Below are 23,380 nucleotides of genomic sequence, written 5' to 3' on the forward strand. Positions count from 1 at the left end.
ATAATAACGATCCAAAGGTTGGGTGAACAAGGAAAGAGATGAGGTAAATAGTTTCAAATAGCAGTGACTGGAAGATCTCATTGGGTGTGAGGGGAGGAGAAGTTAGTGGAGCACTTTCAACACCAAGCGCAATGGTCATGTTTACAGGTTAAAGGCAGTGGTACAGGAGGTGGGCCTCGTCCTTGCATGGCACCGATAGCAGATGGACATGTCCAAGTCCGAAGTTTATTTAGCTGTACGACCTAAGATGAATCAACCTAATCTCTCTCTTGTGTGTGTCTCTTTTCTTTAAGTAGACTGGAGCCCAGCGTAGGGCCTGAACTCATAGCCCTGAGATCAGAACTGGAGCTGAGATCGAGAGTCAGACACTCAACTGACTGAGCCAGCCAGGCGCCCCTGTCTTTTTTAAGGATGAGCTTACTCCTAAAGTAGTATTAATGGGGCTCCTGGGTGGTACGGCCAGTGAAGTGTGTCTGGCTCTTGGTTTCAGTTCAGGTCATGCTCTCAGAGTCATGGGATCCTGGGATCCATCGAGCTCCATGTTGGGCTCCACACTCAGCGCAGAGTTTGCTGGAGACTGACTCTCCTTCTCTCCCTCCCTCTCTCCCTCCCTCCCTCAAATAAATAAATCTAAAACAATAAAGCAGGATGAATAATAGTATGTACCTCACTAGTACGAGGAGTAACTGAGTTTAGCTCAGTGTATTAGTTTTCTGTTGCTGCTGTGAAATTACCACAAACATTGTGGCTTAAAACAGCACAAACACAGACTCATTGCCTTGCAGTTCTCTAGGTCAGGTGTCCGACCCGGGACTCACTGGGCTAAAGTCAGGGTGCTGCAGGGCTGTGTCCCTTTCTAGAGGCTGCTCTTATCCTCGGTTCATCATCCTCTTCATCTTCAGAGCGAGCAGTATTGCATTTCTCCCATCCTTCTTCCACAGTCACACCTCCCTCTGACTCTCCTGCCTCCCCCTCTTCCACTTTTTAGGGCCCCTGTGATTGCATTGGGCCACGCAGATAATGCAGAAAAGTCTCTCCATCCTTGCTCCCTCATTTTAAACCATTTGCAAAGCCCTTTCTGTCTGGAGGTAGTGAGGTACCTCATCATAGGTTCTGGGGGTTATTAGACCATGGACTCCTTTGGGGCTGGGTAGGCAGCATTCTGCCTACCTCCTACAAGACCTGGCAAGTAGCTAACATTTGAGTGATTTCTAATATTAGTATTGTCTCATCATCATTACTGTTAATGGTAGGATTACTCATCTGTAACATTTCAATTGTAACATTAGTGTCACAGCGCTGCTGAAAATGGTATTTCTGTTCCGGGCTCTCCCGGGTCTGTTTGGCAGAGATGTCAGCTGAGAATATAAGTGGTTTACCAACATTTGACTTTAAATGGCATATTAGTTTTAAAAAGTGCTCAGGAAAAAAATTATGAACTCTAAAGTTTTACAAAGATATATTTTTCCAGATAATAGCATATGAAAGTCGTAACTCAGCTTTGTCATTGGGATATAAAGTTATTTATGCTATTTTATAATTAATGATTTGCAAAGAAGAGGACTGGTAACAAAATAAATTCTTTTTTTTTTTTTTTAATAAATTCTTCTACTATATTTCTAATATATCCAGTTGGGGAGAGACTGTATTGTATAATTTGCTTTTATATTTTATGGTTAAGTAGTTGTTTTTTAACAGCAAATAGTTACATTTGTAGAAGACAGCAAAAAATTTATACTGTTAGATTTGCTACTTATTTTTTTTATACTTTCAGATTTATTTCTGTACCAATTAAAGCCCTGAAAATTATGCTTGAGCAAGTTGGGATGTGCACTGAGGATGTTAAGTTTTTTGTTTGGCCAGATGAGGGCACTTTCTCTTTACATTTCTGGAGTTTGAGCTGTGCAGCAGATTTGTTTTTTCCCATCCAAGCTGTTACTTACTTTCTGTTGTTATTGCCAGTGAGAGAAATAGTTTTGACATTTTTAATGTTTTGATTGTGTTTATTCTTATAGGTTGATCTTTCCCCAAAAGGAAAAGCTTCAGTTTTTCATGAAGTTTTTATATATGGAAACTTAAATGACAGAATTTCTGTGGAAAAAGGTAGTTTTAAGAAAACAAATCTCCGTGTTTTGTAGTTTTGCTTATAATTAATACTAGAAGCTGAAGTTTACTTTTTAAAATTTATTTTTTAATCTAATTTTAGTACTCCCCATTTGTTCATAGCACGATGAAGTGACATGGACTAGATTCCTCTCCTCATCCAATTTCTGTTGCCTGCTGGATATCGAATCAATGTCCCTTTGCATCCCCACTAGAATCATTCGGAAGTATGGAAAGGAAATAAAATACCAGAAATGTTTTGTCTTCAAACAGACACACCGGCCCCGCCTCAGATGGATGGATGGATGGATGGATAGATGGATGGATGGATAGATGGATAAATGGACTATAACCCAACACTTATAAATAAAATATCAGAAATAGGACACATTTACTTTTGTATTTGTAGTGATTGCCGGCAAGGACTAGGTTGAGTAGGACAGGGTTTCCAGAGTTATGTGTAATGGTGCTGAAAACAGTACAGACTGCAGCTACTTGAGGTCAATGTGACTAGTCTAAGGAGAAAATCAAAGACAGTGATGTTGAGGTTTACAAGTTAAGTTTGTGCATAGCAGTGAAACAGAGAACCAGTGGTTGCTTATTAAAGTCTACAAAAAACACTAATGAAAATAATGTCTTCATGACTTGATTGACATGAAGGAAATTCGGGGGTGGGGGGGACCAGCAAGGGAGAGTTCAGAGCGTGTGTAAAGTTTTACACAGGTTTAGGAGTCATGAAAGGCATGAATTATTTTCAGAATTGTGTCCGCATCAAGATGAGTATGAATAATGCCTCTGTGGAGTAGCTTCCAGAATGCTGCTTTGAGTGACTCTGGAGGACGTGCGTGTTAGTGAATCCAAAGACCTTCCACGTCCTGTATGAGTGCGGGAGTGGCTGGAACTCTGTCACCATTACCTCTCCTCCAACCACGAACACCACCCATGCCTCAGTTGCTTTTCCTGTTCCCCCACTTGCCTTTGTCAACAACCCTGTGGGTGGCTCATCTTATTCCCATTTTAAAGATGTGGAAATTTTGATTTTCAGATTAATTAGATCACTAATCTCTTAATTGAGACATTAAGTGTGGTCAGTGTCATAGAAACTAGTAAATAATGAATTCTCAGACTTCAGGTCATAATGATTAAAGACACTTCCACAGTTAGGAGGAATATTTTGAATTAAAAGGATTGAGTCATTCCCAGTCAGTTCTGTCTCAGAAAGCCGTCTCTTGGTGTGTCAAGGGATTGGAGCTGGGATGCTTGATACCTGTAAGGACAGATTTAAGGCCTCGACAGCAAGTACAGCTGGTGCCTGTTGATGGAGTGTTGTTACGAGTCCCTCAGAGAGAAAGAAGAGTTCCCTAGTGTTCCATGTCTGCCATATTTTTTTTTCAACCCGGGGGCTTACTAAGAAGAAGGCAACAAGAAAGTGGTGATTTTTCCCTTTAATTCTGGTGCCTGACTTTTATTTTACAGATTTTGGTAGCAGTCTTGTTGCCTTGACCTTACCAAGACACAGTCTGTTCAAATGGTAACTCAAACACATCTTTTTTTTTTTTTCCCTGCCAGTCCTTTTCAGCAAATAGTAAATAGTTTAAACTTGTGGATCTTTAATAAAAATTAAGTTTTGTCAAAAAAATTACGTTTTCCCCTCCTTTTCCATTAACCATTCATTGGAAGCCTCCCATGGGCCAGTCCCTTTGCATGCTGGATGCAGTGGAGGACTTGGCTGGGTCCTTCCCGTCGAGCATGCAGACGAACGTGAGAGCTCAGGAAGTGAACCAGTCGTGAAACTGAAATGGCAGAGGTACTGTCAGTGGGCATGAGACCTGCAGGGCGATGTGAGAACACGTACCCCCACCAGAGGGGGAGGACAGGGAGAGGACAGGCAAGGCTTCATGGAAGATGTCATGTTGAGCTGAATCCTGAAGTGAGCACGTCATTTTTTAGAGAGAGAACTGCGAGGGAGAAAGGGCTGGTTTTGTTAAAGAGAAGATACTTGTTTTTGAGTATTTGGGGTGTGACACCTAGGTTTTGAGGTCGTATATTTGGTTTTTAGAAATGTGGGAATGGAGGGGTTTTTTAAAGGATTTTTTTTGGTCTGGAGATGAATACGTGAGCGTCATTTGAAGGAAAGTGATGAATAAGATAGAATAGTGATAGAATGAGAGAAGAAGAAGGGAGGAAGGTGGGGAATGAATGCCTGAAAAAGAGAATTCGTAGAAGCTGACTCATGTACAGCCTGGAAGCCAAGGTCAGAAGACAGAACTTCAAGAAAAGGTAATTACAGAATCAGTGGAGGAAAATGGCTGTGCCTCTAAATTGAGGAAGCCGCATAAGGCACTGGGTTTGATTAGGATATTGGTTATTTAACTATGAGCAATGTGGTGCAGTATTAGGTTTAAGGTAACATGTTAGAAATGTACCTGTTCTTCTTTAAACCTTTTTTATACTGGTTCTTAACTTTGGGAAAAGGCATTCAGGGATCTGTCTGAGGCTGGATGTACATAGATGACTTACATTTATTTTATTCTTTCCTTTTCCTGAGAATCTAATCTGTGTTTTCCTTGTATAGTAACTCCTTCGTCACTGTCAGGCCTGGTCTTAGGGGTGAGTATTTGTTGTAGACCTGAGCTCAGGGGGTGTGTACAAGATGTTCCTGGGCCAGTGAGACTTGATCCTGGGACTTTCCTGAAGCTCTGAAGAAAGAGAATCTCTTCTGTTGGGTTGAAGCTGTAAAGGCACCTGAGAGCTGCCCTCCTGTGATGAGCATCTCTGAAAGTAGGTGGGGAGGGAAGGAACTGAGACAAATAACATACCTTTATCATATGAGTTGAGTCACTGGATCTACTTCTGGATTTTTCAATTATTTGAGTCAGTGAATTCCCTTCTTTTGCTTAAGCTATTTTGAATATGATTTTCTGCCATTTGAGGGTGAAAGAGTCTCATTCTCCTAGAGAACGCCTTCTGTGCTTTTGCAAAGGGTCAGGGGTATACAGTCTATCTGTAGAGGCCCCCTGAACCTGCTTTATTCTGTTCAACATTACTACCCACATTTCCCCCATAAATCCAGATTCGGTGTTGTTATCATTAACTAATTAATGGTCATCCTTAGGACAATTTGATCTTTATTACAAACATACATAGAATATCTTGTTACGTATTATAGTTGAGGGAATGGGTTATTTTTATTAATGCCTTTTAATCAAGAGTTAACCCATTTATCTCCTTCAGCTTTTTTCAGCAAGGATCTCCTTTGTGAAATGTTGGGATTCCACTTTATTCATTATTTGTCTCTATCCGCTTATAAATATTCTTGCCAACCATAATGCTTAGATCTACGAATCAGGTGCTCGCTTCGGCAGCACATATACTAAGATCTACGAATCAGACCGTAAACCATAAAAGCAACAAAATTTGCCAAAGGCCTCATAAAATACAAATATGAAGTCATCCCTGACTCTCACTAGCTTGAATAACTTGAAGAAAAAGGAAAATGGTTTTGTTAATTCTGTTATTAGGAGGAAGCTTCTGATTGAATAGAATATGATGGATAGCTAAAAATATATTCATTAAGAACTATTTGCTGCAAGGCAACATCAAAAATAATAGGGCAATTGGGAAATGCTTGCTGTGATAATAAGATCTCAGAGAGCATTGTGATACCTGTGGTCACTTGATAGGTATGAGTTAATGAGTCTGGCCACAGAGAGGGAGATTATTTCTTTCTGGACCCTGCACCTGCTTTGGACATAGCTCCTACGAGGTACATGATGATGCCTATTTTGGTTCTGCAGAACAAGGAAGTTGATTTATATCACTTGTGGATGGTGTGAAAATGGGCCTGAACTTAATATACTAAATTTACTGTTTCCTGTAGAAACCGACATTTCAGAAAAGAAAAATACCAACTAATTTCTAATTGGGTAGAACACATGGAGCAGGAGTAAAAAGTTGAGCTAGCATTTGAATCCCAGTCCTCATTCCCTATGCGCTGGTTACGTGTTCCTTGAAACTGTCCTGATGTTCTCAGCCTCTGGTTTTTTGCTCTATTCCCTTTCCAGAATACCCTTAATGAATTAGTACTGAATTATGAAATATATTAATTAGTACTGATGGCTATTATTATATGAAGTCCTATATTCTAACTCAGTTTACACTCCAGGAAGCTTCTTTGGACAGCATAGCAAGACATAATCTTTTCCCATTTATTAACACACATCATCCCTTCCTCTCTTCCTCCATTTGTGCAGAATTTTTATTTTATTCCTACTAAATGCTTCCTGCTTTTGGCTTTAAATGTTAGTAGGCCAAAGAAGAACAGTGTGCCATTCCTGCCCTCTGGTGGTTGAAAGAAACATTGCAAACAAGTAATATAGATGTGTGCAGGGACTCTTACCAGCCTTGGTATCATTTGTTTCTTTTATTCCTGTATCATTTATTGGTTTACGGATTTAACAAGCATGTAATAGGTATCTTCTTTATGACGGTCTTCATTAGTACCTGTCTGGTGCGGTAGCATCATGGTCTTTGGTAGTAATAGTTAACATAGTTGAAGCCTTCCAAATGGAATTTGAAAAAGTGTACTTTCAGTATATCTAAATCTGACTTTGGGGTCCTGTATTTAGGTTACAACATGTTTTCCTATCTACACGTAACATTTCTAGGCCTACTGGGCTTCGAATTGGCTATATATGTGATGGGTGAAAAATGATGTATGATGTTTTAGTTTTCTTGCTGCCTAACAATTTACCTCAAAACTTAGCAGCTTAAAACAACAAATGTGTAATATCAGAGTTTCTGTGAGTCAGGAATTAGGGAAGTAATTTAGCTATCAAGATATTGGTCAGAGTTGTAGTCCCTGGGGCTGGAGGATCTGGAGGATCTGGTTGGCTTTACCAGAGAGAGTGATTTAAGAGAGAGCGAGAGGGAAGCCACGGTGTTTTCAGTAACCTATCCTTAGAAGCAGGCTTTTGTCATTTTTGCGGGATCCTTTGCATAGGACAATCAGGCATATTTCGTGTGCAGAGGGTCTGCTTCAGGGCTTGAGTACCAGGACGCACCGGCTTTGTACTTTGTATACTATAGGCAATGGCTTCAGGCCTGTGTGAAGATGCGAGTAAATCTTCAAATGGAAGTATTTTAGAATGAAGTATGGGGTTGGAAAATCAGACCAACTCATCATTACTTCAGTTTTCATTCTTCATTCTCCTGGGAGAAGGTTAAGTTCTCCATGTTCCCAAGCTGATACTTTTAAATGGAGTACTTAGGAAAATAGGAAAAGAATGGTAAGAGAAATTGGTTTTATGAGGACATACTTACATGAATATGAGACTGGTACATTTTAATTTTTTTAAAATGTGATCTGTATCAGTTTACGTTTTTGTGCCACTCAGTGGTGAGAAATATTTCTGCAGAGAGAATGCTTAGTGATGGTAGACCAGTTCATAGAAACTACTGCATGTTTTTCAAAGATTTCTTTGTCAAATTACTTGCATATTTTAGTTTGAGCAGTGAGCACTATTCTGGGTCTAAGGCTGTCAGAACCCTGCTAGTCTCCTCAGTGTCATGATGAAAAATGGGAATAATACAGTCGGCTGGGTGATAAGGAGAATGTGCCCATGTCATGCATATGCAGGTTTAAACATTGCTGGGTTATTAAAAGCAGATATGAACAGAACTGAGAGTAAAGGTTTAAACCAGAATTTTACTTTAGTATTAAGAACATCAGGACTTTGAAGTAAAATTAGTAAGGAAAATTGAAGTTTCACTCTTCTCTGCTACTTCCCCCCCAAGTTATTTTTTTTTTTTTTTTTTTATTTATTTGACAGAGAGAGATACAAGTAGGCAGAGAGGCAGGCAGAGAGAGTGAGAGGGAAGCAGGCTCCCTGCCGAGCAGAGAGCCCGATGCGGGACTCGATCCCAGGACCCTGAGATCATGACCTGAGCCGAAGGCAGCGGCCTAAACCACTGAGCCACCCAGGCGCCCCCCCCCCCAAGTTATTTTCATCCTCTGTTTTGTCTTAATACATTTTTTCATAAATAACATCTGTTTTCAGGTATGTTCATTTTGAAAATAAAACATTGATACTTTCAGCATTGTGAATGTCTACGAAAGAAAAATATAGGAGGATATAAACAACTTAAGGGCACCTGGGTAGCTCAGTCGTTGAGCATCTGCCTTCAGCTCATGTCATCATCCCAGAGTCCTGCATCAAGATCCTTCCTCAGTGGGGAGCCTGGTTCTCCCTCTCCCTTTGCCTGCCACTCCCCCTGCTTGTGCCCGCGCGCGCTCTCTCTCTCTCTCTTTTTAAATAAAAGTAAGTAAAATCAGTAAGGGAAATGGAAGTTTTTAAATAAAAACAACTTCCAGGGGGTCCTGGGTGGCTCAGTCATTAAGTGTCTGTCTTCAGCTCAGGTCATGATCAAAGGGTTCTAGGATCAAACCCCGCATGGGGCTCCCTGCTCAGCGGGAAGCCTGCTTCTCCCTCTCCCACTTCCCCTGCTTGTGTTCCCTCCCTTGCTGTGTCTTTCTCTGTCAAAGAAATAAATAAAATCTTAAAAAAAAACCAAAACTTAAAATATTAAAATTGTATTGATCTGTTTTTCATCTAATCATTTTAGTACCATTTTAGGAACAAATCATATTAGAAATGCTGTTCCTGGCTCTGCAGTTTTATTGATGCTTCCAGTAATAGGCAACCTAGAGTGAATGTTTCCATGGAATAAGTATATAATAGCTTGTAATGCTTGTTTATCGTTAGTCTTATTTTGCAAATTTGACTTACAAAATTAATACATTCATAAATCTGTAATCCCAAAAGGCAAGCGAATAGATTTATAATACATTATACGTTGAGATTATTTGCTTTAGAACATATTTCATTGGCTGTATTCTTTTCTTATGAGTTTATTCATTTCTACTTTATCTTGTGATTATTTATAAAGGCATGATGTAATCTTAGTGGTAAGTTAAAATTTAAAGGGAAGTCCTTTCACTGAATAACTATTTACTGAGCTTCTATTACATACAAGAGACGCTGGTGGCTTCTGGGATCAGTGTTGAACAAAACAGGCACTGTCACTGAATTTTTGCAGTTGTCAGCAAAAAGAGAAATGGATGGACATTAGACTAATAACCACAGAGGTAAATATATAAGTATATTTTTAAGTACTTAAGCTGAGACCCGAAAGATAAGTAAGGGGAGTTAGTTTGCTGGGGAAGACCCTCGTAGGCTGTAACGATCCACAGGTCTAAAAGCAGCTGGATCCTCTGGAGGAGTGAGGTGTGGGCCACACTGCAAGGCCTTATAGCCCAATTAAGGTCTTAGCACTCGATTTCAGATGCTGTGAGAAACTGAAGGTTTTCAGTAGGAGAGTTGTATTTTGTGTATTACTCTGGCTGCCAGGTGGAGAATTAAATGATGCGAGAATGGTTAAGAAGCTACTGCATTTGTCCAAATGAGAAAAGGTGATGCATGAATTAAGGGAGTGTCAGCAGAGAAAGAGGAAAGTAGACTAATTGGAGAGAGATTTCAGACATCCTGCACACTGGATTTGTTGGATTACATGGGAAGAATAATTCTCAGCCTTGTGACTTTGGCAATGGGGTTGGAAGTTACATATTTTGAAATGAGAAAAATGGTATATTCTTTTTTGGGGGGTGAGGCAAGATGGGAAGTGAGGAAGAGTTGTGAATCGAAGGATGGAGAGGTCAAGAGATCACTTCTTGGTAGGCAAAGTTTGAAATGGTTGTAGGAAAACCCAAGTAGGGAGATTTCAGGCAAGCAGTTGGGTATACTAGTCTGGAACTCGGAGTGGGCTAGAAAAATAAATTTGGCAAATGCCAATGTGTTCTGCAGTTTAGGCCAATGAACAGACTGGAGGATGAGTTCTTAAGTCTTGTTTAGACCAGCGATAGGATGAGGATGACGTAACTGTGCTAAAGTTTTATTGACATGAAAAACAATTGCTTTTTGAATAATAAAAATCAGAATGTTGCTTAGAAAATGAACTTCGGAAAAACCCAGAACTTTTTTTTTCTTCAGAGCTTTTTGTGATTTAATGCGCACCCCCCCCTTCTTTTCTTGATCTCATTCTAGAGGAATTTGATTACTTGTTTTTCTGTGCTTTTCCAAAGACATCAATCCATTTCCTTATTAAATGTTGAGGTCTGGTTACAGCGTGTTGATTCCCCATTTCCTCTTTTTAGCTTGTTTTTTAGAAGTTACTAATCAGCTGAGTGTTAGTATCATTTTTCCCATAGCTTCTCTTAAGCTTCATTGTGCCACTTTGGTAAAAAGAAAACCATGAGTGCACAATAAAATCATTACCCTGACCTTTTTTGCTTATCCTGACTCATTTTGGAAAAATCTCGAAATCTTTCTATTAGTTCAAAAAAATGTTCAGCTCTATTTATTAGTGTTTTTATTTTCAGTGGTAGAAATACTGGTTTAATGCTAGGAAAAACTTCCTTATGGATAACGATGCCTTTTTCTTGAAGCATTATAAATAAGTGAATGAATTACCACTTGATTGGGTAATTTTTTTTTTAATTTCCCAAAGTTTCTTTTGAAGAATATTTGTTCATGGGGTATCTCGGTGGCTCATTTGGTTAAGCATCTGACTTTGGCTCAGGTCATGATCTTGGGTCCTGGCATTTATCCCCACATTGGCCTCCCTGCTTAGCGGGGAGTCTGCTTGCCCCTCCCCCTGCTCAAGCGTTCTCTGTCTTTTTCTCTCAAATAAATAAATAAAATCTTTAAAAATATATATTTGTTCATTTATCAGTTTAATGCAAAGCCTCTGCCAGGCGCTACAGAAGAGAGAGCTTGGAGATAATTCTTGGACTCAGGATACTTGCTATGTCTGCAGCCTGTGTCGTGAAAGCATAGAACTTTATGTACTGTAAGTCATAACAATCTGAAAGTCCCACCTAGTGGATATAATTGTTTCTGGAGCATTATAGAGAACCAGCCTTAAAAGCCCAGCATATCTAATTATTTGTAACATGTTGGAGAAGGGAATACGATTCATTTAGTCAGAAATTTCAACGCTCTCAGGATCATTTCAAGTTCCCTATCTTCCACTTATTACTTGCCTCACTCTTTTGAGTCAGCCACTAAGTGGTTTTTAATAGGGGTATCCCCAAGGAGAGGGAATTCCCTATTTTCAAGATGGGCAGGACTGAGATTAGGGGAAAACACCTGGGCCAGAGCCAATTTCCACAGGGATTTTAAAATCTCAACATGAAAATAAAATGAGCTTCATGGTGAAGCCCAGGATTTCAGCAAGCAGGGAGAAGAGAAATCAGAAAAGAACACGGTGGGTGAGAACTGAGAACATGGGGACTCATCCTTAGTTCCTAAGGATGTTACCATTGTATTTTATGCCACGGGTTTTAAACTTTTTGACCATAATCCACAGTCAGAAATACATATTATTGCATGATGTGTGTTGTCTACATACAAATACTTTTTTAATATATAAACTAAAATGAAAAAATACTTTTCCCGTATTACCTGTATCATCTCTTCCGTTTCATTATTTTTAAGTGCTGATAGAAAGCATCCCATTAACTGTATTTCATTATCCTCTAATGGGTTAGACCAGGGTTTAATAATAAATAATAACAAATACTGACCTGTGCAACCAAGGGGCACCAATGGAAGTGAAGTAGGGATTGTTTTTTGCATGTAACTATTATCATGGGTCATGTGCCCGTATGGAGAAGTGAAATTATCTTTATATCCTGACACAGAACTTTCCACATGGCAAGCATCAAGTTAATGGTGAATGCTGTTGCACAAAGAGCAAGCAGTCATCCCTGCTATGCAGCCCAGTTGGTTGTTGATAATACTGGTTTTGTCTCCTGAACTCATCTCATTGCAAGACAGGAGATATTAATCAACTGCAGCTGCCATGAACCAAAATATTCATTAGGTCATACAAAATAAGCTAAATTGTAATCTAATCAGACAAGGAGGATCCACTGTGTCCTTCAATCACCCCCAAACTTAGTACAGTAATCATTTCTTACTATTCGTGGTTCCTGTGGCACAAGAATTCTGGAGCTGCTTGGCTGGGCAGTTCTGGCTTCAGGTGTCTTACGAGGTTTTAGTTCCTCTTGGCTGGAACTTCAGTCTCTGAAAGTTTGAAAGGTTCAGCCGGAGGATCACGTGGCCGGCAAGTTAGTTTCTCTCCATGTGGGCCCCTCTGCAGGGTTCCGTGCCCTCATGACTTGGCACCAGGCTTTGTTCAGAGTGAGCTGTCCAAGAGGCCAGGGCAGAAGCTGGAGTCTAGGGGACTGCACAGGTGTGAATGCCAGGAGGTGAGGATCCTTGCACATGTTTCAGAGACTAGCTGCTGTACCGCAGATACCTTTGTTGATGATTGCTTTGAATTTTTAACAAAGGAAAAAGTAAACCTGTAAATGCTTGTTTTATTTTTGAATTTTGTAAAGCATTTACAGAGAAGTTTGGACATTTCTACTTCTCACAGGAATTTTGGAGAGAATTTAAAGGTATAAAAAATGACAAATTTCAGAAATTGGGATTCTTTATGAAATAACGATTAAACAAGTTCTTTTTAGTTAGCTAAGCACAGAGTTATGAAAGATTAGTTAAATACTGGGAAGACCCTAAATGAAATTAGTAAGAATAGAAAATAACTTACTCTCAGTAAAATTGGTAATACTAATCATTAACAAGTAAAATAACCTATTAAACCAATTGGCCAAAGATATGTGTTACTTAACCTCTAAAGAGTAGAGAAGATTGTCATAGCATTCTACTTAATTGATACTCTAGGTTAGGGCTTGGCAACAGTGGCCTGTGGACCAAATCCAGCATGCTGCCTGTTTTTATAAATAAAGTTTTATTAGAACACAGCCACATTCACCTGTTTCCACATTGTGACTGCTTTCCTATTGCAGCAGCAGAGGCAATAGTTTTGTGACAAAGACTGTGCACAAAGTCTAAAATATTTACTGTCCTTTGAAGAATAAGTATATTGATGCCTATTCTAGATTTTAGACTTTTAAATACAAGACTAGGTTTTGGAATGTTGATGAGATGCATAAATCTAAGGATAGTAGCTTGTAAGTGAACTTTTAAACATAAGAGAGAGTGCAATGTTAACTGTTTTTATTTTTTTTAGGAAAAAAGTTATATTAATTAGAAGAGGGAGGGACAGAATATGTAGGATTTGCAAGAATAATGCTTCATTAGGCATCACTTTGCTTATTAAGAAAATTCATGAGCTTCAAATAGGGCCCATGTGGGAACACATGAAGCCAGCATTTGAAAAGCAAATGTGAACATTATATCGACTGAATTAAGTTATTGTGAAAAACCAATTTAAACACTTTAATTTATTTCTTACTCCGAATTAGAGATTAGGAATTTTGTTATTTACTTCGAAATCTGTTCTGGTTTATGGCTAAAGTTTCGCCTTTGTTGTTGTTGTTGTTGTTGTTTGTTATTAACGTGGAAGTACAGTTTTGAGCATATGCCCATGAGTAATAACCATTTTCTACCCTTTTACTGCAGAATGACTTGAGATACCCGTACTTACCAGTCTTAATGATATGCAGCAGACAAATTGAGAAGTGAAATTTCCAGATGATTAGCACAAAGGCACAAAGTTTAGGGCTCAGTGCTATATGAGCAAGGGCAAGGAGCTAGGTGCTCACATGCAGGTGTCAGAGGAAATCCCAGGGGAAATGTGTTTCTGATAGTACCACCAGCATATGTCTCCCAACCAGAATGACTTTGTGGTCATTGTTAAAACCTGCTTTTCTAAACTAGGGAGAAGAATTTATACCAAACAGAGTATACGTTAAGATTATGGTATCAAGAGGAAAAGATTTAGAGGTGAAGTTATTTTTGCATTTTATTAATTTTAGAAAAGAGTGATAGCTGCCATTGATTGGGCACTCAAACCAAGGCTTTGTGCCAGGTGCATTTCAAAAATTGGCTCATCTAATGTTCTCAGCAACCATAGGGTAAAAAATAGTGTTATCCTCACTCACCACTTGAGTAAAGTGAACCTTGGCAAGTTTAACTTGCGCAAATTCAGTAGTTGGAGTAGGACTCCAACTGGGGACATCTCACTCCAGATGTCTCCACATCACACTGACAGCCCATAAATCTGTCATCTTGTTCCCAGCTCCTATTATTTCCCTTCCATTTTTCTTTTCTTTTCCTCCCACCTCTTCTTCCCTTTCCTATTTCCTTTCTCGTTTTTTATTGTTAATTACATAACTAACACATGGTATCAAAACAATTTAGCACAAATGGTGTAAAGTAAAAAATGAAAGTAGCCTTTATCCGTACTATTAACATTTGCTGTTCTCTTCCCTGCTTCCTTTACCCAAGATAATATATGTACCTCATAGATGTTTTCCATGACGGGACACAGTTCTTTCTCACCTATTATTTTTAACAGCTGCATGACCTGTTCCACAGTCCAGAAGTTAATTTATGCAGCCCTTCCTATTGATTATTCCCTTGACTTTTGGCATCTTGTTTTCTCTCTGTTGTTGTTTGTATAACCTGGCCTAATGAGCATCTGGTGTTTGCCTTGCATACACTAAATGAGATGACTGAAGTTTATTTCTCAATCTAGATAATTTTTAAAAAGCAATGGTTGTGTTCTTTCCGTGATCTTAATGATATTGAGTCTAATTTCCTTTTTTTTTTTTTTTAATTTTACTTATTTATTTATTTTTAAAGATTCTATTTATCTATTTGACAGAGAGAGATCACAGGTAGGCAGAGAGGCAGGCAGAGAGAGGGGGGAAGCAGGCTCCCTGCTGAGCAGAGAGTCCGATGTGGGGCTTCATCCCAGGACCCTGAGATCATGACCAGAGCCGAAGGCAGAGGTTTAGCCCACTGAGCCACCCAGGCGCCCATTGAGTCTAATTTTTTGAATGGGATTTTGTTTCTGTGTCTTGAAGTCTTGTTGACCCTTTCTTAAACTCCTTTTTTTCTATTCTCAGTTATCAGCACATTATAATTTATATGTTGGTGATAACCTTTAAAAATTTAGGAATGAACTGTCTCAATCAAAAGTTTTAAATTACCGGGGCGCCTGGGTGGCTCAGTGGATTAAGCCACTGCCTTCGGCTCAGGTCATGATCTCACGGTCCTGGGATCGAGCCCCGCATCGGGCTCTCTGCTCCGCAGGGAGCCTGCTTCCTCCTCTCTCTCTGCCTGCCTCTCTGCCTACTTGTGATCTCTCTCTCTGTCAAATAAATAAATAAAATCTTTAAAAAAAAAAAGTTTTAAATTACCACCTACAAGTGACTTAGATGGACTCTTCATAGGTCATTAGAATGTAAATGTAGGGGCGCCTGGGTGGCTCAGTGGGTTAAAGCCTCTGCCTTCGGCTCAGGTCATGATCCCAGGGTCCTGGGATCAAGCCCCGCATCGGGCTCTCTGCTCAGCAGGGAGTCTGCTTCCCTTCCCCTCTCTCTGGCTGCCTCTCTGCCTAGTTGTGATTTCTCTCTGTCAAATAAATACAAAATATTAAAAAAAAAAAAAAAGAATGCAAATGTATATGGTTACATATATGTAGTGAAAAAAATTGAACCATGAATTATCAGAAAGCAATTTTTCCAAATGAGTTTAAGATACCAGGGCTCCTGGGTGGCTCAGTCGGATAAGCATCTGCCTTGGGCTCAGGTCATGGTCTCAGGGTCCTGGGCTCCCTGCACAGCAGGGAATCTGGTTCTCCCACTACCTTTTCCCCCCTCTCAAATAAATAAATAAAAATCTTAAAAAAAAAAAAAAGAGTGTTAAGATACTTAACCTAATTACTGGTGTCATTTTAATAATTTATTTAAATAAAGTACAAAAATTCTGTGATCATTGTTGGTACATTGGTAAATTATGCTTTTTATACAACAGTGATGCTTATTTTAGAAGATACTATTTTAGAAAACTGACTTGTCTAAAATGCATTAGTACAGAGTGTCTCTTCTGTGTAGTAGTAGTATTTATGAAATGAAGGAAGGGATAGTTGGGTAGGAGAGAGGAAGGAAAAAAATTGAGAAAATTGTTTATTGGCTAGTACAACAATGTTAATGATTATAATAGAACTGTGAGGAATAATCATTAACATACCTAGCTGGAAGAATGCCTAATAAAGCAAGGAAACCTGCCCCTGTGTACCCTCTTTTTTTAGATGAGTGTGACTAGAAAGGAAACACTGTGGCAGAGCAGGAAAAAAAACAAGCCTTCTTTCTTATCCCTTCCTTCAGTGTCTGGGCAGTGCAGCCCTGGATGACATCTGTCTGTTTTCACCTTTCCTCATACTAATGTGAATAGCAAAACCCACCTGACAGTGTTCTCATGCAAGAGAAGGATCGGTCGTATATGGCCATACCTGCAGGGGTTCTCAACAAGTGGTTGCTGGGACCATGTTGCTGCTGAAGCTGCTGCCCTGGCTGAGGGGTTTTTAGCTTTTCTTCTGTTGGTGATTTTCTTCATTTATTTTATGAAAAGCACTTAGAGTAGTGATCTCGGGGTGGTTTATAATTAATGGGGTGAGAAAATTAGCAGAATGGGCTTTTGGGATGCCAGAATTGATTGATGAAACTGACTAGAAATTTTTAAATCCTTATTTGTTGGCTGCAATCAGTCAAGAATTTGATCAAGTCCTGAGAGCCAACTAGTCTTATTACCTCTAGAAATGAATATAACCCGTGCCGAATGTACCCCCATCCCTGCCCTTCGGCAGAGATAGCTGTCTTATTTACTGACTCCACGTTGCTCTTTGAACGTTAAGAACCTCCTTGTTCTGGGCTTACTCACCTTCTTGACAACATTCAGCATAGTTCATCCTCGACATGTTTTCCCCCTAGGCTTCTGTGACATCATGCACTTCGGGGTTTCTTGCTGCTTTTCTGGGTACTCTTTTACTGGCTGTTTTTCCTTCACTGTAGCCATTCTGCTCTCACTTGCATTCTTCAGGTATATCAGTGAAATTTACTTTGGAGCATCTTACTTAGTCCCACCTCAGGGCCTTAGCACTGACCTTTTCATTCTGCCTGGCTTTTTGCTTCCATCCCACTTTTTGAATGAGGCTTACCCTGACCCACATTATCCTAGCCACATCCCTGATCTCTTCTTTTTTCCATAGCATTTGCCTCTTCTATCGTACTAGATAGTTTATTTATTTATTATGTTTGTTTATCTTCTCTGATAGAGTATAAGCTCCGTGAGGACAAGGATCTAGATTTTGTGTTTGTTTTGTTTTGTTTTTTCCCACAGAGACACCAAGTGCCTAGCACAGGGCCCTGGTAGGCACTGTTGATTGATGAGAGCATAGTAATCTTTTAGGTCACCTTGTTGACTTCCAAGACTCTTTGCACACCATATGCATAAGTACTTCTACAACTCCCACCTAGACCTTTTCCCAAGTCTCTGCTCACTGACCTCTCCACATAGTTTCTATTAGACATAATAGAAAAATGAAAAACCTTTGCAGGCATCCTTAATTTCCCTCTCACCTTCACTCACCCTTCTTCCTTCCTCTCAGTCAGTAGGTCCTCTTGAGCCCTCCTTTTCAGAAAGTATCCCTGATCTTCTGTGCCACTGTCTCTCTCACCCAAACAATAACAGCAACCTCTCAACTTCTCCCCTCCTTCTACCCTTGACCCACTACAATCCATTCTCCACACTGTAGCCAGAGACGACATCATAAAATAAAAAACTGAAAAAACAGATCGTACCACAGCCTTGCAGTGGCTTTCACAGCACTTAGAATAAAACCCAGAGTCCCTTCTCTGGCTTATAAATCCAACACTAGTTGACCCACTGCCTCTCAGACGTCGTCTCTTCACCGTTGTTGCCTCAGCCCCACCACACTGTGGTCACCGGAGGCCTTCCTCCTCCTCTTCAGATGTGCTGACAGTGAAGCCTTGGGACTAACTGCCAGTGTTCAAGAGGGCTTAATGCTGTCTCTTCGGGACATCTCTTGACCATCCATTCACTCTCACCAGCCCATCTTCTTTGTATAACCTTCTCCCCACCATCGTCTGTATTGTTGACTGAGTCTTTTCCCTCATGAGACTGTAAGCTCTGTGAGAGGTCTGTCCTTTGTCCCACTGTATCCCTAACGTACAGCAGTGTCTGATAAAGTTGATGCTCGCTGAATACTTGTAGACTGAATGAATAAATGAACAAAAGGGAACAAATTGTTTTTAAGAGTTACAAATTTCTGTGGTACTTAAGATAATATTTTAACCAATTAAGAATATCCTTAGGTTGGATGGGGGAAAAAATTCTACTATTCTGATTTTGGGGAAGAGACATTAAAAAATACTGGTCTGTCCCTTAGTAGAAAACAGGAAGTAATCCTGCCCCACCCTCCTTTTTTCTTTTCATGTTTACAATACAGTATTTTTAAAACACTTTTCTCTTACATCTTTATACAGAAGCAAAATTGTTTTGTGTTTGCTTTCGTTTTTCTAGTGAAACACCAGAGATTTTCTTATAGTTTAGCATTATCTATAGCAAAAGTCCATTTGAATGCCAAAATAATGTATCGTTAGGTCTATTCATTATCTTGCCACATGCAAAGTAGATGCTAAGGGCTAATCACTGCAGTAAAAGTCACTAGGATATTTAAGTTTATTGTACAAAATATGTTTTAAAATTTACAGGTTTTTTTGACAAATGGTTATGCAAAATGTATGTCTTTGCCCAAGATTCTTATTAACATTTGCTCCTGGGACTCTTTTTACTTACTATTTCTTTGTGATTATACAGTTCTTGGGGCTTACTTTCTTGGTATATATATTTGAAAAGAATTCCTAATTTCATTATGTTAAGAATGAGTATTTTTAAAAAGCGAAGTGCTTCCACTTTTTAAAAATACAATCTCAACCAGTAGTTGAGAGGTTGCTGTTAATTGTTTGGGTAAAATACCATCTGAGGATCTCTGAGTGAGAAGGCAGTAAACAATAAATAGGAATCTTTTGCCAACGAGTTGTGTAGCATCAGTACTCGATGATTATTTCTGGGTCCATCTCACCCCATGCGCTAGTGAGTGCCTAGAACAGTGGCTCTTCCCCAGAGAAACTCAAAATCCTGTGGAGAGTTCATAATGTCTGGCCCCACCCTGGTCACATTGAAAGCCTTCTGGACCCTGAATGTGTATGCCTGAGTTCTTTCTCAGCCACACAAATGATTCTGTTGTGAGCTATGGTAAAAAACAAAATGACGACATATCACAGTCTAAGGCTTGTGTCCTCACTTCCATTCTCCCTCCTCCCGTTCCCTCCCTGTGGTTCAGTATTCAGTGAATGAATACTGAATACTGAATGAAGTATGTTTGGTCTGGGAGCAATCCATCTATCCTCCTGTGTCCGTGTGCAGTGCAATGCACCAGACTGCGTAAGTCTTCACAGATTACTCACTTGTCGTAGAAATAGATTGTATCTTTTGTTGAATTTTTACAAATTCATTCTTATCAAAGTAGCATTTGGGAAACATTTTTTCAAATTTTGTAGGTAGAAAAAGGATAGGCAAGCAAATTAAAGAATGAGTGGTGAGAGATAAAGATGGGGCAAAAGGACCTCTAATTAAGATCAAAGGTAAATGTAATTACAAGATGACCTCAATTTTAAATCAGAATGCCAAAGTTGAATGTTTAAGAGAGAGATAATTCCAGTTAAAGACCTATTAAGTGATATGGAATAAGTCAAAACGTGAGTTAAAAAATGGATGTGCTATGACAATGCGCTGGAATTAATGCCTCTTTTTACCTAATTTCCTATCTGCCTGTCTTTCCAAAGTTATCTCCTCCATTCAGCTGTTGAGCACTTGACCCTAACTCCTCATTATCCAGGATGGAAAGCCCTTGCCATCTGCTTCCAAATTCTATCTCCCTGAATATTAGCTTATGTTTTCTCTTTTCTCTCCTCCCAGTTTTGACAGCCTACACTTCTTCCCACTGCTCACCCCAGTGCCACAATTCTCTAGTCCCCACACTACTCCCCAGTCCTCTCCAGCCCTGCTCATCTGCCTCCAGCCTGGCTGTTTCCTCTTCCCTGCCTCTTCTTTCTGGGTCCAGATCCTCAGTGTTCATCTACAGCGTTTCAAAAAGGTCACCCCCTCCTAGAATCTTCTCTGAATTTTCCTTATCAAAATGCTCTCTCTCATCCCTCTAAACTCCCCAGTGCAGGAGACCATCTATGTCTCCTTTGCTGTGATCATCTTCTATTAGTGTCATGTACTCTGTCCCACGGTCCGTACCTTGTTTCTGTCTCCACTGTGCATTGCCTTTCACCAGGCTCGTATAGAACATGTTCTCAGTAAATATTGATGGATCAGAAATAGATGTGGTTTCACTGAAGAACTTTCCTTTCTCCTTCCGAGAGCATAGCTTTCTAGAAATTGTTTTTGTGGACTCCTTACCCTGACACACATTGTACTCAAAACTTACTAGACTTAGCAGTACACAAAACGCATACATGTTGACACTTTGTTTGATACATTGTATGACTCTTGGTATTTGCTTTTTTTTCTTTTTTAGAGAGGGATATAAAATCTTTTTCTACATAACAATTTCAACTCAAAAAAATGTAAGTAGCAGCACAATGTAAACATGTGATGATAGTTCTGGAATGTCTGACGTTTGAGAGATAGAGGGTTAAGCAAAGATTGTCTTAGCTTTTGGTATTTGCTTTATATTCTGTGCTGCTTCTTTCTGGGCGCTTTTTTTTCCTTAGAGAGAATGCTTATATAGCATGCATTGCCTGCAGACCTTCCAGTTCGACCTACCTAGCACTCATTGGCAATGGGAGTGATGAGTTGCTTTGGTAGCATGCTGAAGAAAATGACGTGTTGGTAGCTTTCTTTGAACTGAACACCTTTTTTTGGGTGGGGGGAAGGTGTTGGAACTAGGTAGGTGTGGTTCCATAAACAGTTCTCGTGTTCCTTTTTAACATTTTATTTTTTACGACTTCTCTGAACCTCTTAATGATCTTGTCTCACCATATATGAGGGGTCTTATCTTGGCTACTGCCACTGAGGTTGTCTGTTTCTTGTGCCTTCTTATTTTCCCAGTCTTTCAGATTAATTTGGGGTCAGGAGGGAAGGGGAAGCAAGGCTACTATTCATAAAATGAGACATTTGTGTGTGAGGTAGTTAAGTATTTAATGATGGGGAAGTGTAGAAGCAATCAAGGCTGGTTGTGAAGAAAGGAGAATCATAAGTTAGTGTATGGACGCAGATAAAGATGTATTAGCCCCACTCTGCCTATGGTTTGCTCTCCCAAGCTTGGGGTGTGTCAGCTGTATGACCACTTTCTATTTTTGTTTGTCTGCCCAAGGTGAAAATGGGAAGTGGATTTGTGAGAATTGTCTGTATGCTTTTGGTGGGGCTGTATCTGCCGTGCTGGATTTTTTTTTTTTCTTCTGAAAGATTTAAATGGTCGCTATGAGCTTCTTGACAGTATTTCCATCATGCAAAATGATATGCCTTTGCAGCAACTTACTCAGCATACCAGGCAAATTAGTTATTTGATTACATAAGCATACATATGCAAACTATTTTGTTGATTTGTCTGTGTGGCATTTTGTAAAAATTGTTTAAAATTGCAAAAAATGCAATTGTTAAAAATGCAAAAAAAATTATTAATCCTATTTATAGCTTTATCAACATTTGGGTGAGGCCTGTTATTATATAAGTGTATATTCTATTATATAATGTATAATCTGTAGGTGAGAAAAATCTATACTGCTATATTTTGAAGTTAGTATACATACTTAATAAAGATACTGAACATTTCAGTTTATTGGTGTTTACTAATATTTCCAAAGGAAAAATAGAAATACTACTAGATAGTTTCAGATTGTTTTATTTGGTGAATAGCCAGAAGTACAGAATAAGAGGTTAAAAAGTGAAATATTAATGGCTTATGGTTTGCCTAATTCATCAGTGGTCATATTTACTTTTTGGGGGTCATATCCTGCATGCCTTGATATTTCCAGTGATTTGAGAAATACCTATGTTGACATAGTTAATGAAATATCGAAACCTGGGGATCTGGGGGGGGGTGTTAAAGTACGGAAATAATTATTCCCAGGCACATCGAGTTAAATGAACCACAAAAATCACAAAGTCAAAAACAAATCAATTATCATTTGGCGGTTCCGTTTAGTTTATGGCAGTTAATGATCTTCGATTGAATTTGCAGTTCTCTGGGTTTGTTTGGAAGTAGGCCATCACATGCTGAGATGAAATACCAAGTCATTTAAATTAGATACCGAGCATGCTCATAGGAAGTACTTACTCTTGGAGACTGCAGTGAGGTTCAGTTTTCTTCTAGGGGGAAGAGCAGGAAAGAGCTCACCGTGTGCCCTTTTGTCATCATTCTGTCAGAGGGCATATAATTTGTTTTTGGAAACCAGAAGCCTGAGACAAAAAGAAGAATGCAGGTTTTTAGCAAAAGGCTATTTGGTGAGTTAATTAGCTGTTTTATTCTATTTTGTAATTCCTAGCAAGGCTGTGTCTTTTATCTGCTGCCTGTTTTGTACTAAGCTGAAGCTTTATGTAGCAAATAACTTAGCTGAGATTGGGAGAAAATTGTTTCCGCTGCCCAGATCTCACTCTTTTGAAATATTTTCAGTACATTTCTGAAGTGACAAGTTCATAAATTGCTATGATGATACTCCTTCGTGTTCTGCACAAATTTCATTTGCTCACTGGTGCTGAATAATGCTGGCAGAATTGTGTGCTCAGGGAGCTCAGGATTTGTCTGTTTGGACAGTTCAGCATTTTTGTTCTTGTATTTTGATGAAATTATAATTTTTACTTTCACATTTCTACACTTTATCTTAAAAAGTAGCGGGTAGGAGTCATTTAGCATAAAATAAGAATTTTTTAAAGAAAATGAGAGGATATAATATACTGTATGTACATATTGTTATATAGATGATATAAAAATCAGTTGACTTTATAATATAACTGGTCATTTACAGTACCCGAAAATAAAATGAGATTGACAACACTTTGTGAAATATGTTCCAGTTATACAGTATTCATATTTAGAATCCGTTCTGTTTTTAGTTGTTGAAGTAGCTATGTAAGTGTTTGGAGTATAATAATAGTTTTGCCATTTTGGGCTCTTCTTACTTCTCTTGAGCTCATATTATGGTGATTGCTAGGAAATGTTTTATGGTTGTTTTCGTTATCCAAGTGCTCATGTTTTACCATGAACTTAAAGAGGGAAGTTGTTGTGCATTTTTTCCATATTATGTTCTAAT

The 23,380-nt window shown here is 39.1% G+C and overlaps 1 protein-coding gene across 19 annotated transcripts in view; it reads left to right on the forward strand.

Annotated features, from left to right (window-relative positions):
• Positions 1–23,380, forward strand: part of PLEKHA5 (pleckstrin homology domain containing A5) — a 238,784-nt gene that overhangs the window by 60,749 nt on the left and 154,655 nt on the right. Inside the window, exon 4 of one of the 19 annotated variants that reach the window (XR_006819610.1) lies at positions 22,444–22,574. The exons of the other annotated variants lie outside the window; for them this stretch is intronic. The gene's annotated coding sequence lies outside the window, so the exon portion shown is untranslated. The remainder of the gene's footprint in view (positions 1–22,443; positions 22,575–23,380) is intronic. 19 annotated transcript variants of the gene reach the window in all.

Source organism: Meles meles, chromosome 7 (assembly GCF_922984935.1).
Source record: "Meles meles chromosome 7, mMelMel3.1 paternal haplotype, whole genome shotgun sequence".
Lineage (NCBI taxonomy): Eukaryota > Metazoa > Chordata > Mammalia > Carnivora > Mustelidae > Meles > Meles meles.